The sequence below is a fragment of the Dreissena polymorpha genome, chromosome 1 (genome assembly GCF_020536995.1).
Source record: "Dreissena polymorpha isolate Duluth1 chromosome 1, UMN_Dpol_1.0, whole genome shotgun sequence".
Classification (NCBI taxonomy): domain Eukaryota; kingdom Metazoa; phylum Mollusca; class Bivalvia; order Myida; family Dreissenidae; genus Dreissena; species Dreissena polymorpha.
Genome location: NC_068355.1, coordinates 19,739,026 through 19,759,064, shown reverse-complemented (window position 1 = coordinate 19,759,064; position 20,039 = coordinate 19,739,026). Strand labels below are relative to the sequence as shown.

The 20,039-nt window shown below is 34.3% G+C and overlaps 2 long non-coding RNA genes across 2 annotated transcripts; one reads left to right on the top strand and one right to left on the bottom strand.

Annotated features, from left to right (window-relative positions):
- Positions 1–405: 405 nt before the first annotated feature.
- Positions 406–8,236, bottom strand: LOC127873389 (uncharacterized). Its single transcript, XR_008046128.1, has 2 exons — positions 8,099–8,236; positions 406–2,985 (listed from the first exon to the last, which is right to left on the bottom strand). It is a non-coding gene; the product is annotated as an uncharacterized LOC127873389 (long non-coding RNA).
- Positions 6,608–7,938, top strand: LOC127873479 (uncharacterized). Its single transcript, XR_008046176.1, has 3 exons — positions 6,608–7,300; positions 7,472–7,541; positions 7,826–7,938. It is a non-coding gene; the product is annotated as an uncharacterized LOC127873479 (long non-coding RNA).
- Positions 8,237–20,039: the final 11,803 nt, after the last annotated feature.

Below are 20,039 nucleotides of genomic sequence, written 5' to 3'. Positions count from 1 at the left end.
AATATCAATTAAAATGGCGCAAATACACCAGTTTTATTGCCGGCTACTTTGAAAATATAACTGACTTTTCGGGAGAAAACTGGTTTCAATATATAAACTTTACTCGCTACGATTTCTATATCGGGAGCTTCAATTTTGTGATCCCGTTAAAACATTTCGCAGCGACGAAGTCGAGATATAGAGCGAATATAAATACGAAATAAACGCACATACGATAACAATGGATATGACGTTATCGTTTGCAGAAAAAAAAACACTGTAAGCTATTACAGTTCTCGGGGTAACCATGTACACAAATAATTTTAATCTAAATGTGTGTCTAATCTGCAAAACGTATATTGCAGGGTTAAATTAATATTGGTTTGGTGTTCCTATGATTGTAATTACACCAGAATAAGCAACAGGAACCGGTCCATTGTTTATTAACCATACAGATTGTCAAAATTAATGAAATAACAATAAAATAGTATAATCAATAAGTTATTAATATATAAAAAGGGTGGAAATAATTCACAGAATGTGATTTTTTTTTAATAATGAACAAATAGAAATGGTCAAACTGTAACTTTCTCGGCATTGTACTATCAAGTGGTGGGTCATTTAAACAGAATACTCAAACGTTATCAGAGGCTTAAAGGCTATGGGGTCGCTTTTTGCAATTACCAAAGACATGCATGGTCCTGTTAAAATAATGTTGAATCTTTTTTATTCGTATGTTACGTCAATATTTGTCATGCGTATGTTGTTTTTTTCAAATACTAGGAGATTATTTAAAACGAATGCGTTGTGTCTAAACGGGTACTCCTAATGCAGCAGTATGTTGTATATAAATCGCCATGCACGAATTATAAAATATTTTATAAAATTGTATACTGTTAAACAAACTAATTGTATATTATATAGTACACTGTGTTAAATGAGAAACGGTGCTGAAAATATTATACGATGTAACAAGTGGATAACCAAAGTACGTGACTTGCTTCAAAATACAGGTTTGTAGATGTATGGATGTATCAAGAGTCAGTAAATTCAAATGTATTTATCCTTATATTTAAAACTAGACTAATTGATATGTACATAGGTTTTAGGCGAAATGATTTAAATGTAAAAAAGTTCATTAACATTATACAAAGAGTTGAAAAATCGATTTGAATTTTCTGATTACCTTAACATAATCCAAAACTTTAATTTAAGAAAGAAAACATATAAAAACTAAGACTTTCGTCACATATATTAAAAAATTAATCAGGGAGACATATAAATATGCATAGAAACGAACGTAAATGTAGTATATGAAGCTCAGGTGATATCGAGGACGAATATCATTTTGTAATCGCATGTTCTCTTTATACTTATATTAGAAAACTATATATTGACACCGACTAACCGACCTAGTATGCATACATTTTTTAAATCTGTTAACAAATACAAACACTAAAGTTTTAACAAATCTAGCGAAATATTATGAACATGCGTTTAAAATGAGAACTGAGACATTGAATGCAAACGTTAAGTAATATAATGGCCTAATCCGCATTATTTAACACATTGTATATACTATTTGTGTCACTTTCGAATTGCAATGCATGTGTTTCTTGCTTATATATTGCCAGTTTTGAATGTATACCGATGAACTAGACTTGTTCAAGTTATACAAATAAACTTTCTGTTCTTTTCTGTTCAATGAACCAATTTAGCATATGACAATATTGAACAACAACCTAATTCAAAACTCTGCATAGCAGATTCAGAAGTGTCCGTTTTAAGACCGTTATTTAAAAACGTTGTTGTTTCTATTGTTTTTAGTCATGTGGGTACTGTTACATCATTAAATTGTCCCGAAACAATATTTTCTTTTCAAGGCGGATTCTTCTCTTTGTTGTCTATGTAGTCAGTTGGAAGTGAACTTGACAGTTACACATCCCGATCATTTGCAGATTACACGGGCATTTTGGGGTATGCACATATTTTTGTTTGTATTAATTTGTATTAATTTAGGTCTGTAGCAATCAAATAGATTGACTTGTGTGGTCACCTCGCTCTATGATTAAATGATTTTGTTTGCAAAAACGAATAGATATGGTATAGGAAACCATTGTTAACAATTCTCATCTGTTTATTTATAACAACGAAAATGTACTGTATCCGATACGCTCATATGTATGGCTATCATGTGGATTCCTGGTATTTAGTGGAAAAGGCATTGCATGCAGAATGCCCAACATGAGTTGGTAATAATACTCCAATGCTGCTCACCGATCCTTTTTTCTGCTTTTGCTACAACATCTTCTTGTTCATTGTGGTTGAATGCTGGGTCACACCGATATATCCTTATGTCCTCTGTTTTGAAATCAATTTTTATGTTTTCTTCCATGACAGTTCGCGTACCAAATATATGGCTGAAGCCATAATGAATGACGGTTATTTTGTCTTCACCCGTATTTATCTTTTTGACCACACTTTGATGCTTAAACCCATGATATGAAAATTCGATAATACATCCCGTTTCTATATCCGACCAGGCATACGCATTGTATATACGGAACAAGCAACCGGTGCTATGTCTGTATGTGTCGACAACAAGCATTTTGCTATCATGACCAACCTTTGCCCACTCTACTAAATGACGAGACGTGTTGTAGTTTCTGTCATTGCGATCTTCGCCTAACCGCGCCTTTGCTCGTTCTACAACGGTGGGTGAATCTATGATGTCCACTCCATTGTAAACTTTCTTACATATTTTTTGTAATGTAAGATTAAAACAAAAGGTTTCCTCTATTATTTTCCATGTTCTCGGAAAGTCGTAAGCGTAATGAATAATATGAACTATTCCAAGTTTGCGTTCGTTGCGATCCATTGTGACGCTTGTAACAATACCTTCATGATCTTTTTCCCAATATTTGAATACAACTGCATCGCCTGGTTCTATTTCGTCTATTGCGTCTATGGCCGTCATTCTTCTTCTTTGTTTTTGTATTGTAGCTCCTATGAATATGCAAATATAATGTAGTATATGATTAAGTTTCATTGTTAATAAGAAACAAAAGTGTTTTTCTCTCACAGTCCCATGATTAGAAATGCGTATTTGATAGATCAATCAACTAGCAAAACAGACACAAAAAAACATTATTTTATTGGAAGAATACAAAATTGCCTTGAGCAGTCCTTATTCGAACTGTCTTGCACATATTTTATTAAGTCGACGGAGAAACAAATTTCTACTAAACTATACTAATGCGACCGAATAAAACATTTATTTAAAACTGATTTCGTGAATGTTTTCTTACCGGACTAATTTACTTTTCGGCAATAACAAACTCCAGCACTCAAATCGGACACTTAATACTTTTATAAGATCAAATACTGTCCATTGTATAGTACTTTTTATTCAATGAAAAAAATTACACATTTAAGTTGTTAATTGAAATGATAACAGCTCGTAGTGAAGTGACACTTGTAATCTTCATCATGGTAAACAGTGTATTAAAAAAACATTTTGATTTTTCTGAAGACCAATACATTAGCGACCATCTATACCTACTTTTCAATTCACATATTTCAACACCTGTTCTTTAACATAAAAAGACGTGTTTGTTGTAATACACTGGTTTAACGTGAAACTGATTACATTATTTTACAAATGTGCGAGATTAGAATACAGCTTTATATTGTGTCTATTCGTTTTCTTGACTGTTATTATCCCCATATAATGGATGGAACCAATTCAGTTGACATTCCGAAAAAGAAAAAAAGACTTAAAGGAAGTTTTGACTATCTTACGATATGGTAGTGCAAAATCCAAAAAAATACTTTGTTGCATGGTGAAATATTTCACGGTAGGTAGGATAAGAAAATGAAATTGTATAGATATATCCGCCATTGTCTACATAAAAGACAAAATAACAAAATTGTGCATGCGATGGGTGTGATTGTTTTTAAGTGAAAACATGTTCATTGTATATTGATATAGAATTTTGTTTTATTGCGTGTTGGTAAATTACGTTAATTAGTATCCGTAAAAATTGTCATATGCATTCAATGAGCACCTTTTTAAAGCATGTTTGTTCATTTTTTATATGACAATTAATATTTTTCATAGTAGTAATTTATTGTGCACATATTTAGATATACACATATGGAACCTAATAGTCTGAGGTAACATGTATATGCATTTTCAACAAAGCGAATGCCGTTTTATGTGTGCAATAAATACTGGTTCGGACAGTCAGAGATTTTTATAATAAAAGCGATGTTAAATATTGGGTAAACAAAGAAACAATTAAGTCTTGTCGTGTCGTCTTTCAAATAAAAAAAACTAAAAGATAAAAATATGCCATTATAAACTTCCAGAAATGCGGCAACGACCACATATCTACAAAGAGTCGTACCGCACTTCAAGTATTATAGCAAGATTTCGCGAAGGAACGCAATATATGTTGTTGTTGTTTTAATGAGCGTTGTTATCATATGATACAAAAGTCAACAATCACTTTCACTTTAAACGGCATTGTTTTAAGGGTATGAATTTAGTGTAAGTTTTTCGCGCGCGCAGAAAAAGGTGAATATAGTTTAAAATATCGTGGTTTTACTCTTAACGTTAAAAAAGTATAAGTATTAACGGTAAATTAAAATTTAAATAGAAATACACGAATTGCAAATGTTTCTTCACATATTTCCAAAAAAACACGAGAACGAATTTAGAGACTGGAACATACACCATGCATATAATTATCGGATGAATGTTTCAAAATCATACACAGTAGCATGTGTAACGCAAAACAATGTTTATCATTTAGAGTTTAACTGACGATATCGTTAAATTAGCACACTACCGTGGTCCGATTTATAGTAGATGAAAATACAAAGATAACACTTAAATTTTTTCATCATTTTTGCAGAGCTTCTTTTTTCATCTTTTAAAACTAAAATTTTCTATAGCAGTATTCAAAAGAATTTTTTTTAATGCGAAACATCACCTACAACTACTATAGTAAATGCTGAGACTAAAAATGTTAACAGGCACAATTTCCAATAATTCTGTCAGAGTAGCATTCTATACATAGACGGTGACGTCACTACGTTATTGTCAGTAAGACCGGTGTGTACACAATGTTCAGAGTAGTAAATTATTTACTTTTGACCACTGTGGCCAACTTCCTGTTCACCCAGATGATATATTCATCTCTTTTGTAGACTAGATAAGTGTTCTTGACTGTCACAGTGTCAGCTGTAAGTTTTTGCTTGAGTTGCAGATTTTTGTTATATCTACATTATATCTATATTAGTATTACTTCTTGCCAGGTTAGTACTAAGTGTATTAAACATGCTATACATTTTTGTATTTATTATATATTTGTAATTGATTGCAAATGTTTAATGATCTGTGTTATATCCTTGAGATCTATTCATAGAACATATCTTATTGTTAATGACGTCGGTGACGTTCATGACGTTGTCGTCACGGTGATTTAGTATATATATATATATATATATATATATATATATATATATATATATATATATATATATATATATATATACAGAGTCCAAGAGAGTGAGCATTAAAGTATTGAAATAGCGAGCAGTCTTAGTGAGTGAGTCTTTTACATTGGCGACGAGAGAAATCAAAGTACTGGCAGTACTGGTGTGACGATGCTTTTGAAGAGGATGGATATAAAACATCAATTTAAGTTTATCTATATCACTACAATTGTGTATGTTGATACGAACATTTGGGTACGATAAAAAATTTGAGTACGAAAAAAATTTGCGTACGAAACATTTTTGGTACGAAGAAAAGTTTAGGGGTACGGGGAAGTAGTACCCGTGGGTAACTTGACCCATTGAGCGAAACTGGGAGGCGGGTCACATTCTTGTTCATTTAGTATGGCAATACCTTCATGATGATTCTCGAAAGTAGGTATGAGCACATAGCCGGACCATGTGAGCTCAATCGTATGAGCACTTGACTATCCGAGTTCGCCCACGAACATATGGATAAGTTAACTAATAGCGAAATGACCTTATACATGTATATGCTGAAATCTAACAATCGAACGAAATATCAAACATTGTATGTACACTTAGGTGGTTGTGTAATTTCTGTTAGAATATCGTATTCAATATGTAAATTTTAAATGATTGTGCCCGCTCTTGAGTTTGTTGCCTTGTTTGAGTCTTTACGCGCCTAGGCTGCACCCAGTGTGTGTATTTGTGTTTTTCCAAGGTAATGAGTTACCTCCGCGCTGAGGCTGCATAATTTTGGGACCCAGAGTGTGTCCAGCACTCCTACCTAATAAGATTAGATTGACGACAGTTGGGACGAATTTTGAATGATAGCTGCAATGTCCAGCTATTTGTTTTGTACTGAAATACTCTTTAACTTTTTATATGGTCAAATGCTGCGGGGGGGATGAGATTATCCGGAAAAACCACCTGTCCGGAATGGTAACCACAAAACAGACAAAATATAACATTGCGCCGGGAGCGGGAATCGAACCGGTGTCGTAAAGGTGAAAAAGCGAACGTCCTTACCACTGCGCTAGCGTGACGGACAATTACGCAAAAAGATGTTGTTTTATCTATATATATCATAGCAGTGCAGCGTTTACAATTTACAGGTTCGAAATTGTTCGAATTCTTTAGTTTTGTGATCACGTAAAAAGTTAATTTTACATGTTTTTATTCGCAATTTATTTACTAAATCGAGAACAAATATCAAACAAAATAGAGAAAATATATAGTTGTTTCATTGGTCCATAAAAATAAAATGGATGTAAAATTACTAATTTAAAATTAACGTTCTGATACACTTATTGAATCTGTTTCCCCAGGATATGCTGTTCTATTAATATTTACCTTTATCAACACGAACGACAACTCTGCTAGGAGAATGTTATCAATGAAAATCAGTGAGCAATCTCCTACGCAGTGGCGAATGCCAAGGGAAGTAACTGAAAAATCGAGTTATCTCAATCGGACTGGCTCGGTCTTTTACATAGGTCGCCATTGTGAAGATTTTTTTTACTGGTTATCATTCCTTAGACGATGCTGTTCCAGCATCGTCAAAAATTGGAGGACTGATGCAGCTGTTATTGCGCGCATAATACGGAATTGAGATATGGCGAACGGCAATAGAAGGCTTGATTTGCAACCGTTTCGGGTGGACTGCAGCGACCACATAGCAACGGGCTAGGCATGGTGTGAATGGCTTGAGGACTTTGAAAGGCAAGTCAGATACTTCAAAATCACTGAAGATGATGATAAAACGGACGCTTTACTTATCTACGGCGGACCAGAGGTAAAAAGGCTAAGTAGAAGTTTAGAGGATCCGGAGTCCATTTGTTATTATTAGGTATTGGGTTTTTTGTTTATAAACATGTTTTTCGGAGAGTATTGTGCTTTTCCATTTATAAGTCCTATATCAATGATCACGTTCTTTATAGTGTGCTCTATGAATCACATGTTGCAGATTAAACAATCACGAGTCAGTGAGAAGCAGGGAGGCAAACAGACTGGTGTACAAGCCCAAACCACATTTGGTATGTTGAGAACTACTGTATGTGTGTGTTTGTGTATGTGTGTGTGGAATAGATTAAAACATAGATTTTGTAAATAATTTATATCTTTGATTTAACTGTTTTATAAGTTTTGTTTAAAAAACAAGTTTTGCCTTAAGAATATTTATACATGTGAAAAGTATTATTTTAATTGGCAACTAGAACACATCCTGTTATTAATTGTATGCTTGAAAATGATTTACTTTCTGGTTTTTGTATGTTTTTTTCTGAATGATAACTATATGTATGTTATTGTTTATTTTCAGGGCTTGAAAAGATCCACTCTACACTGATTTAGTAACTGTGTTTTTAATTCTGATTATTTTATTATGAACGCTTATGATTGTTTAATCATTGAATACGAAATCTTTGAAATAAACTGTGTTAATTTATCTTTTCTGACTATAAAGAAAATTCGACAAGTGAATCCAACCAGAAAGGCAGTATATTACAATAATAATAATAATAATAATAATTCTTATAATAAGACGACGAAGAAGAAGAATGGATTATATAATAAAGATACTATACGTATTTACCTGCAAAATATAGTGATCTAAACAGCAATAGAGGGCGTTATAACAAATCGAAAGTACTTATTCCGCGTGACTTTAGTCAGATCACATGGTGCAAATTAAAATGGTTTCGGACACCGTCAGCAATCTTATCAGATTCAAAATAAACTTGAGATAAACTCAATCATAATGAATACCGCAACTTGTATTCACCACTGATAAACTTAATACATGAAATGGTAATTTACGTAAACATAATGGATGCACGAAGTTGTGAGGCAAAATATACATTATTTAAAATATATGTGTCGTATTCAAAACTCGCACGTGCACTTTAAAGGTCATAACCACTAATTTTCGTGTGGAAACAGAACAAAATCATCATTATATATTAACTCATTAACAATATAAAGAAAAACAAGTTCCGTGCCTGAGCACTGCTTAGTAAATTATTATTTCTCAGTAGCCAATTACTAATAAGTCTATGTTAGAATCGACAGTCTGGAACGACAAATAATCCAATCTGATTCGTGTTGATGCGTGTTTTTGTACACCACTCAATCGATCAAAGCATCATCACAGTTGTGCATTGACCGATAAACCATAATGCATGATTGTTTTTTTAAAAAGCAATCGCCACTTATATGATATATATAGCATTTGAACAGATTAAAATTTTCACTCCATATTTCATTAAACGAGTTCAGGAACTTGTTCTTCTGCACCATCAATAAATCATGGTATGAACCGACAAATAGTGGCATTTTTTTCACATGCATTTGAATAAGCTTTGAAAATTTATATTTACTAAGCCGATAATAAAACTACGGTGGCATATAGGTGACATGCACTCCTCTTTTTTAAAGTGCAAATATTCTGTACGCATATACATATAGCTGCACAAAGCGGGCTCTTACTGTGACGATTACTTCCCTTTGTATAAAGATCACCATAACCACACCCACCAAAAATTGCCTTTTACTATAATTTCTTCATTTCTACACCAATTCACTTCACATTGATACTGAAATTCTCTTATGACAATACGGTCAATCTCAACTAGGCATGACAATACGGTCAATCTCAACTATGCATGGCCCATTTACCAACCCTGAGGCGCCCCACCTACATAGGCCACACCCATCCAAAATTGTCTTTTACTAGAACTCCTTCATTTCTACACCGATTCACTTCTAATTGATACTGAACTTCTCTAATGACAATACGGTCAATCTCAACTATTCATGGCCCAATTACCAACCCTGGGGCGCCCGCCAAAATAGGCCACACCCACACAAAATTGCCTTTTACTATAATTTCTTCATTTCTACACCGATTCACTTCTAATTGATACTGAACTATTCTTATGACAATACGGCCAATCCCAACTATGCATAGCCCCATTACCAACCCTGGGGTGCCGCGCCCACATAGGCCACACTCTACCAAAAATGCCTTTTACTTAACCTCTTCATTTCTACACCGATTCACTTCTAATTGATACTGAACTTCTCTTATGACAATACGGTAAATCTCAGCTATGCATGGCCCCATTACCAACCCTGGGGCGCCCATGGGTCAAACATGCGGCGTGGGGATACGCGTCGGCCTCTGCCGTGCCATTTCTAGTTACTTTTATTTTGGCTAGAGCATATCTCGAAAACAATAAGAGGAATAAACTTGAAGATTCATTGGCCGATGAATCTTATTTAGGGGAGCTGTAATACTGAAGAACGATATCCATGCCTTTCATGTTTTAAATTGACTGTGCTTTGATTATTTTGATTAAGTTTTATCTGGGGCTTATCCAAAAATAAAAGTGCTATCACACTGAATATTAAAAAACATATATTTTGGATAGAATGCAATGCACAAGAACAATAACTTTTGCTTTTATGTTTTTAGAGAAATAGCGTTTTGTTTATTGTTATATTTTTAAATATCATTCGGAGTATTTTACCCAAAACCTTAAGATATATCGACTGGAAACTTCATTCTGCGATAGACATCATTGAGGACAAGTTCAGTGCAGAAGAAAATAACTCTTGCTTCCATATTTTAGACTTATCGCCCTTTGCTCTTTTATCAGTAAATTTGCCCGGAACATATTACTAAAAATATGAGAAGTATCATTATCCCCACGATTTTTGAAAAGCGTGGGGATATTGTGGTTATCTTTGCCGTCTTTCCGTCCGTCCGTCCGTCCTGGCCACTATCTCCTCCTACACTATTAGCACTAGAACCTTGAAACTTACACACATGGTAGATATGAGCATATGTGCGACCGTGCCTTATTTTGAATTTTGATCTGACCCTTGGGTCAAAAGTTATGAGGGTTGGGGGTTGGGGTTCGGCCGGATCAGAGATTTTCACTCATTTTTTAAATGTTATTTTACATTAATTTCCTCATTTTTACACCGATTTACTTCAAATTGATACTGGACATCTCTTGTGACATTACGGTCAATCTCATAATTACGGTATATGCGATATCAACATAAAACTTCAAACTAAGGAGGGGAAACGTTGCTCGTAATAACCACTTTCATACTTAACTTTTAATCAAGTGTTTTATTCCTCCAATACTAAGAATATGCTCAAAGTATTTTCCAATCTAAATTTAAGTGAGTCAAAGCAGGTCTTTAAACTGAAAAAGGAATGCTCTCTAACAAAGCGGAATGGGTGGTAGTTGTATTTTCGCAACGAAAATAATAGTTTTATTTATCTTCAGTTGTATTTATATTTGATATGCAAAATGTATAATTCGGCAGAATACATTTAAGTAATGGTTGATATTGTTTTTGATGTTGCTGTTGATGTTTTACTTAACCATAGGCTGTTATGACAAAAGGAAAAATACGACTTTGAACTTCCTGATTAAGAAATGTTTTATTATCGCACTGTCGACATTTTTATTAATGATAATGTATGACATGATTGCCATGTCTAACTCACTTGTTATTAAAAGTGTGATAAATTTCCGAGACAAACGGTTAATTATATTTGCATACAAAGCATCAATATCCTTACATTGGTTATCATACAAATTATCAATTTCAAACAAACAAATCACGTGGGTAAAACAATAGCAGCAACGACTTAAAAACGAGATAGGTTAATTATTATCATTATGTTTTTGAATGTTGATTATATTTTTACGGTTAATATAGTGTTAAATATAGGACGCAATAATAACTACATCTTCTTCATAAACATGGACGGGATACTCAATTTGAATATGTATTCTTGTCAATGTTAATACGAACACATTTAAACGTGTAATCGTGTCATTGCCTTACACACTTCCGCTCATGTCGTTTTAAAAATAAAAACGAATGTTAATGTAGATTTCTTTAAAAATGTTTTGTTTGCTTGACACAGCCGAATGAAGCACCGTGGTGGCCCATAGGCACTGAAGCTGTTGCCACCCCCCCCCCCCCCACCAACTAACCAAATACCCTTAGCTATTCTATTGCTTACTAGAACGCCAGTGCCAAGTTGATTTTACGCGTTTACATAAACCCACCAGTGCCGAGCTGGCAAGACATACAATGTGAATGTTACCTTTTATATGTGAAACATGTCTTTATGATACCGTAAAATATGATTGTGACGGTAAGACGATGTCAAGAACATAACATTGAAAAGTTGATATTGTCAAGTCATTAGATTAGGCTAAGTAAGAAAGTAACACAATTTATTGCTTCAGGGTCCCTTAAAGTCGCTGGGCCCATAGGAAGTTGCCTACTCTGCCTAATGGGTTATTCGGGACTGTCGCTTGCAGAGCATAAGATCATCAAGGTGAAAAGCAGTCAACTTCCTCCTGAGGCATGTATTGATTATGTTCTGCTCTCTGAAGCATCTCTCGCAATAAAAATTGGATAACGGAGCTGAAAAAACCTATTTGCTACTTCTACTGTTGCTGCTGTTCTGGGTAAAGGTATATCTACTTCTTGGCTTCATCTGTTGACCCCTTAACGATTTCCTGTGTCTACGAGTGCAAGTAGCAAATAAACAAGAATATGTCTTACCTTCAACTCCCAAAGCCTAAACTAAATAAGTACTCTAATTCTAAGATACCATCGCTTACATTGCAATCAACCTCACCTAAGAGGTTGAAGACGTTGCTAAGGAGAGTCAGGATAGCTTCAAGCATGTCATGGATGCTGATAAAAAATTGGCTATACTTTACACCTCTTTGCTCCATCTCTCATTGAATGGTCCTGAAACTCAAGGGTTTTATGTACATCATCTGCAGTCTGTGTCAAATCAGGGAAATGTGACAGAAGCGTGGATAGCTTTCTTACTCAGTTACCTTCAGAGACCATCTCAATCGTTTGAAGCAGTATTGCTGCATCTAAAAAGCCAGTTTCTTCTTCTGAAATGCATTGGGTAGAGTAGCAAGAGGCAGGAAGAAAGTAGAGAGCAAAGAAATGCGAGTACAAACTCGAAGCTTTAACTGATCTTCTTGGAACACGGAGACAAAACTGGAATAGTTCTGGATGAGTGCTTCACAATACCAATTGAAACTGAGCCATGTAGTAGGGAAAACTCTTTTACTTACTTACCTGACTAGATTACGCTGCTGTGCTGCATCAGCATGGTAGTGTTCATTGTGGAGTAGAGAAAGTATGTATACACAGCATTCAGGATTGAATGAATCTTAGCATGATTAGTAACAGATTTAGCCCTTTTCTATGGGCAATACAATGGGTAGCTTACAACTTACAAGTTACAAACCTGACTTGTTACCGGTAATTACATCATTCAAAGCCGTACATATTCCACGAAGGTTTGAAATATATATCCCCTTTTGTGACGGTGTTCAAAACCTTTACATGACTGGATGCTGCTTGTTTTCCTTTACGTGAATCTATGGCTAAAATGAATGCTAAGTTCTGCTGAACAAAGACTGTCAAAATTAAGACAACGAATGTATATGATTAATGATTTGATTCCGATATTTGTCAGCACTTTCGTTCATTTTTATTCTGAACTGGTAGGTAACTCGTTATCTATCACTGCAGTCGTGGTGTCTTGAAAATAATACAGACACTGTATGCTCATAGATTGTGAGGGCATCTACCTTAAAGTCTGCCAACTGTGATACACGCTTGAACACATTGGAATTCACATATGCACGAAAATTCAAATGTTGCAATATGTTAACATCAATATTTGTCCATATTAAAAAATGTTTAAACTGCACTTATATGGTTGCAATACGTTATGCCATTACCAGGAATGTTTTATTTGTTAAACACTGTATGATTTTTGTTCTGTGTTTCATTTTACATGAACATTTTGCTCAATGAATTACATTATATTTGTATCTGATAGATTTGAAATGGGGGAGCTTTGAAGCAATATGTGTGAAAAGTCTTCCATTTGCCAGGAACAGGATATTGCCGAGCGATGCAATTACTCGTTTTGTAAATAATGTCAGATATGTGACTGATTCTAGTTTGGAATTAAGACTTTAAAGACAAAACTCCTAGAATCTGTTATTACTTATAAAATTAATAGGCAAGATTCAGTACGCTACAATAACGCCATAAAAATAAAATATTTTAAATGTAAAAATATATGAAAAAATATGTTGTTTAAATGTAAGAGGTCTCAATAATGATAATAAACGGCAAAGTATATTCAAATGGTTTGAAGAAAATAATTACTTAGCGTGTTTACTTCAAGAAACACATGTTTGTGAGCTATCAAAAAACAAATGGCAATCAATCAGAATGGAGTGGAATAAGTTTTTACGGTGGGAGCAAATCAAATAGTGAAGGTTTAGGAAGTGTAATCAAAAATAAAGATAATGTAAGCATATGAAATTTTAAAGAATTAATGCCCGGTAGATTATACAAAATAGATGTTATTATTAATAATCAAGAAATCACCTTAATAAATATATATGGTCCTAACAAAGACGAAACAGGTTTTTTTATAAACTGGAATTGCATCTCCTACAAAACACGGATAAAAATGATATAATAGGGGGTGATTTTAATACAATACTTAACCCAAATCTAGACAAAAAGAACGGTAAAAAGGATACACACATAAACAGCAGGAACAAAATAAATTCCATACTCGATTCATTCAATTTGATAGACATATGGCGAGCTCGTCATCCAGAACAAAAAACGTTATACATGGCATTAAAGTGGAAAACCGATTATTTTTGTAGATTGGATAATTACCTTATCTCCAAACATATATGTAAATAATTAATAAAGCAAAATTAAGACCGGGAAACAAGACAGACCACTCGAAGTAATTATTGACAATAAAATACAACAAAAATGGCCTGGATTATTTAAGAAATAATCGACGGGTAACCGTTGGTTTTTGCGGTAATAACCAACGGTATGTGGTTCCGAAGCGTAGGAATCAAACCACGAAGGCGTTTAAGGTAGCGCACCTCTAATGATTTCCCGCGATTTCTTCGAAGGTTGAAGAGCATACTATTAGGTGCCGTAGCCTAGTGGTTAAGGCGATAGACTAGAAATCTTTTGGGATGTTCCCGCGCAGGTTCGAATCCTGCCGACGACGTATACTTTTTTGCGACGCGTTTTATTTTTTTTCTAACGTAATTTGATTTAATATGGCATATAAGCTATATTTATTGTTAAATATGTTGCAATTTTTAAAACAACGATATGGCGAAATTGGGTGATTTACTGTTGAAAATACGAACCATGCATGTTGCATTTTTATTTTTATTTCAAAAAGTAAACGGTAAATCTGTCTATTTCTTGGTATTTTTGCTGTATATAGTGTTTCTATAAAAACTAAGTTTAAAATAGGACTTAAATGATACTATTTTGAATTTTATGACACTTTGTTTTTACCGACCCAATTTTTACTTGGCTGAAATCACTTACATTTCATGGCGCTCTTCCATAGATAAAATTTGTAAAAAATAAATGTCTGTAAAAGAATACTTATTTCATCTTGTTTAAACTTTAAACACCTTTACAGCATCTGTACACACCAACTGCATGCCCATATTTGGAAATTTGAATTAATTATGGAACTTTTATATACCCCAGGGGTGAAAATAAATTGGACAAAAGCCGAGCGTGGGGGTGGTTTTGAAAAAATCGGTATATTTTTTTAAAAAGCATGGAAAGCCTACCTACATATTTGCATGTAGTTCAGTGAAATGATGCTGATTAAGAAAATAATTACTTAGATAATATTTGGATATGTGCCCATAAGAGGTGCGCTACCTTAATTGAAAAGACAATGAATGCATAACTCGGGATCTCGAGATAGCGAAAATTCTCTCCTCTGTTGTTGAATGCACTCTGTCTTTATTTACTGCGCCGCACATTTTTTAATTGTACGCCGCTTTTATTTAGTTTTGCACTCCTCTTTTTTCTATCTCGTGGCCACGACATAGCTAACTCGTGGCCTCGAGATAGAAAAAAGAGGAGAGCAATTTAAAGAAAGAGACGCAACGCTCTTTTTTAATTGTACGCTGCTTTTATTTTGTTTTGCACTCCTATTTTTTCTATCTCGTTCTGCAATAGACCAAATTATATAGCTTTCAATAAATACTTTTACAGATCGCAGACTAAACAATTATGTAAAATAAACATAAGTTAGTAATAATGCAAACCTTTAAAAGTGCACTTAATGGATATTCTTTGTTACAAGCATTATACTATGGAGTAAAATCCGCAAATACGAATTCCTTGCAAATATTTAAAACGGTAGGCTTTCGTAAATATCATACCTATCACAACTCTGTCAATTACATTGAGAACTCGTTTAAATACTCATGGTTTGCGGTTTCAAAAGACCGTTATCGATTTATGTTCGGGAGGCGGAAAACTACAACGGGCGAGGCATGGTATGGTATTGCGCAAGGGGGGGGGTTAGAGGGTTAGGGTAAGGGTCAGGGTTAGTGTTAGGGGTCGGGCTAGGGTTTGGGTTAGCCTAAACCCAACCCTAACCCGAACCCTAACCCTTACCCTAACCCTTTTTGGGGGTTATCACCCCTGACCATGCCTCGCCCGTTGTAGTTTTCCTCCCTTTATGTTCAAGATTGTCCGTTATGCCATGTCTATATGCAATAATATCGGAGACCTACAGTTTTGTGAAATAAAAGAGCTTTATTTATTTTCGAGAAAACGGTGTTCATTCAACTTCGACATATCCTAACGTTTACTTTTTATTATTAAAAGGTCGATAATATTTCATTTATATATCTGATGGTACATAGGGTATGTTTGCACTTCTTTATAAATGTAAACACAGTGGAGTTTCTCCATCCACCGGAGATCATTCATGTCATAACTTCAAGTTCATTTAGCTGAGACAAACGACCATTTGCAAAACAAGTAGACAAGCACATAAAACCCGGAAAAACGGATGTCATTGTAGTTGAACAATTTATGCAAAACATAGCTTAAATGGTTTAAAACACCTATATGTGGATTATTTATATTCTGAATCACATTGTCCTCAAAGAGCTAGCATAAACATGTACATCGCTCAATGTTAATATCGATAATATCCAAACCTATTGGTCTTGAAATATTAAAAAACCCATTATATTATTCAGAGAATAATGTCAATAGATTTGAACAATAGAGTTCATCAGATTACCACTTTTACCACCCACCTTTTATTTACTATGCAATTAAATTGGCATAGCGAAAGTAGCAAATACAATATCGGAACCTCGCGTGTGTTCTAAATCTAAATGTTTACATCAAAATAACGTAAACAATAAAGTAGAAATGAAGACAGTTCATCCATAATGTAAGGGTTATATTTGCTGAGCATCATTGAGATTTTTCTAGAAAAAATGGTTTCAATACTTAATTGTGCTTTAAATGCTTTACACTGCATGTAGCGCGGATTTGGTTTTGCTTTAAATGTTATTAATGTTGAGTCATGACTGGGAAGCAATTTACATTAAATTATATATTCTCTATGATTTTCTAGAACATGATTTGAAAACATAAACACGCAGAGATATGCTTTAGAACCGGTAAACAAGCCTCTGGCTAAGATTACAAGGTAGCGTTTTTATTTTGTTTATGTTTCCATCAATCTTTCTAATACGATGTTGTGAGGTATGTTTATTCTTGGATCAAATTCATGTTATAGCATATTTAAACAAGCGATGTGTTTGTGAAACACTATGTCCCCATATATTTGACCTTTGACCTTGAAGGATGACCTTGGCCTTGACCTTTCACCACTCACAATGTGCAGCTCCATGAGATACACATGCATACCAAATATCAAGTTTGTATGTTTAATATTGCAAAAGTGAACATTAAATTAGCAATTTTGACCCATATATTTGACCTTTGACCTTATAGGATGACATTGACCTTGACATTTTACCACTCAAAATGTGCAGCTCTATGAGATACACATGCATGTCAAATATGAAGTTGCTATCTTCAATATTGCAAAAGATATTGCAAATGTTAAAGTTTGCACAAACAAACACACAAACCAACCAACAAACCAACCAACAGACAGGGCAAAAGCAATATGTCCCCCCTCTACTACTACTACTTCTACTGCTGCTGCTGCTGCTGCTACTACTACTACTACTACTACTACTACTACTACTACTACTACTACTACTACTACTACTACTACTACTACTACTACTACTACTACTACTACTTCTACTACTACTACTACTACTACTACTACTACTACTACTACTACTACTACTACTTCTACTACTACTACTACTACTACTACTACTACTACTACTACTACTACTACTACTACTACTACTACTACTACTACTACTACTACTACCACTACTACTACTACAACTACTTCTACTACTACTACTACTACTACTTCTACTTCTACTGCTGCTGCTGCTGTCGTACCTCGCTTGCTATAGTTTATTTAACTGCAAAATATGCTGACGCGAAAGCTCGCACGTTCAATTTAAATAGTGGTAACAATTAACCTTCTTAAAGACACACAACACAATTATTATTGCAAAATGACGTATTAACAACGTGAAAGAGAAGTCCCGAACCTGAGCACAGCGTTGTTAAGTTTTTTCTTTAGTCAGTTGAAAAAAAAACTACCAAAATAGTCGAATCGAAAATATGTTCGATTGAAAAATAAACAAATCTCAATCTTTGTAGCTCGTAGCTTTTAAACCACTCGATCGGTCCAAGCGTCAGAATACCAAAATCGTTGTAAATTGACATTTATTAAAGAACGATTTTGTCAACATTTTTTTTCGAGGCTGTATTGAAGAAATGCTTGAAATTTTTACTAATAGTTTGGGTTGGGATGTAAATACATCGGAGGTCCATTTACGGCATTATATGAAATAAACCTGATGTATAAACCTGTTATCCGCGAATAACGATATTCATATGAAATTTTAATAAATTAAAGTATAGAGTTCGACATCATAGAAGTAATCAATTCTGCACTACAAGGACTTATTGTGCTTGCCCTTAATTTCGTGGCTTGACGTTAAAGGCAAATTATTGGTGCACATTAGTGCTATTATAAGGTGGTTATGATATATTTTTCTGGGAAAAAAGGCACATTTTATGTTAATTATTTACGTCCACATAGATGTGTGAACTGAAGAAAGGGAAAATTCAAAATGTGCTTGCCTGCATTGTTACGTAAAAAGATTTTACTTTGCCTCGAACAATAGTCAAAACTTCTTTTGTGGTGTCCAATATGTATATACCTGGGGATAGTGCTCAACTTAACCCATAGCGTCGGCTTTGCTTACGTGGATTTGAATGTTCTTAGTCGATGCAATATTAACAATTTTCGTCTTTAAGTACTAGCCAAAATGACGTAACATACCATGTGGTATGGCCACTCCGAGCATAGCTGGACTATGGAAAGCGGTTCGACGCATAATCCCAAGAAACTAGGTTTCTCATGAGAGCCTAGGTTCTATAGCGTCAACTAATGATTTTCAAATGAGAACCTATGGTTCTGATGAAAAACCTGGTTTCTTGGGATTTCATAAACCTAGTTTCTCATGAGAAACCTAGTTTCTTGGGACTATGCGTCGAACCGCTTGCCATAATTAATCTCCAGTTGTCTCCAATTGTTTGCTACACGCTGACGGCATATGTGTAGACTGATAAAAAAAATAGACGTGAAACAGTGAATGCTATTCCCCAAGAACATCGTTTGATCAATGTTCAGACATTGCTAAGTAATATTCAACGAAACTTGTAGGAAACTTCTTGAGAAATGAAATTAGTAAAGTAATCGGTCGACATTGGTCTGAACACGTTAATAAAATATTAAACTGTTTATGAAATACATCTTAAATTGTAAATATTATTTTAAAACTAAAACAATGAAACAAATTCAGATCAATCGTTACATAATTCATTGTTACAACATTAAATGAGTTTCAGATATTCAGTTCCCTTGTTCGGGCCTCTAACGACTGTACGGTACAGTTTTCTTTTTTAAGTATATCTGTGATATAGTAAGCTGTCATTATGGTATAAAAAGAAGTTTAATCTCTATTGATAATGTGTAATAATGTATTATTCAATCGTAAGATATCGGCCCACACTGCATGAAAAACTTATGCACTAAAGACTTTGCAAAAATATTTCAATAACTTAAGATATCTGCAAAAATAAAGTTCTTAACGGCGTGTTTTCATTCTGTGCTGTCCGTGTGTAATCATATGTGAACCCCATTTATCCTGCGCCCTGAATAAGACGTGTCCCGTATTCCAAACGAGCAAGTTTACGCCGTCAGACGCGTAATTCTGAAAACCTAGGTTCTCATGAGAACATGTGGTTCCCAAATGAAAACCACGGATTTAGTATTAAAGACGCGTAATTCTGAAAACATAGGTTCTCATGAGAACCTATGGTTCCCAAATGAAAACCACGGATTTAGCATTAAAGACGCGTAATTCTGGAAACCTAGGTTCTCATGAGAACTAAGGTTCCCTAATGAAAAC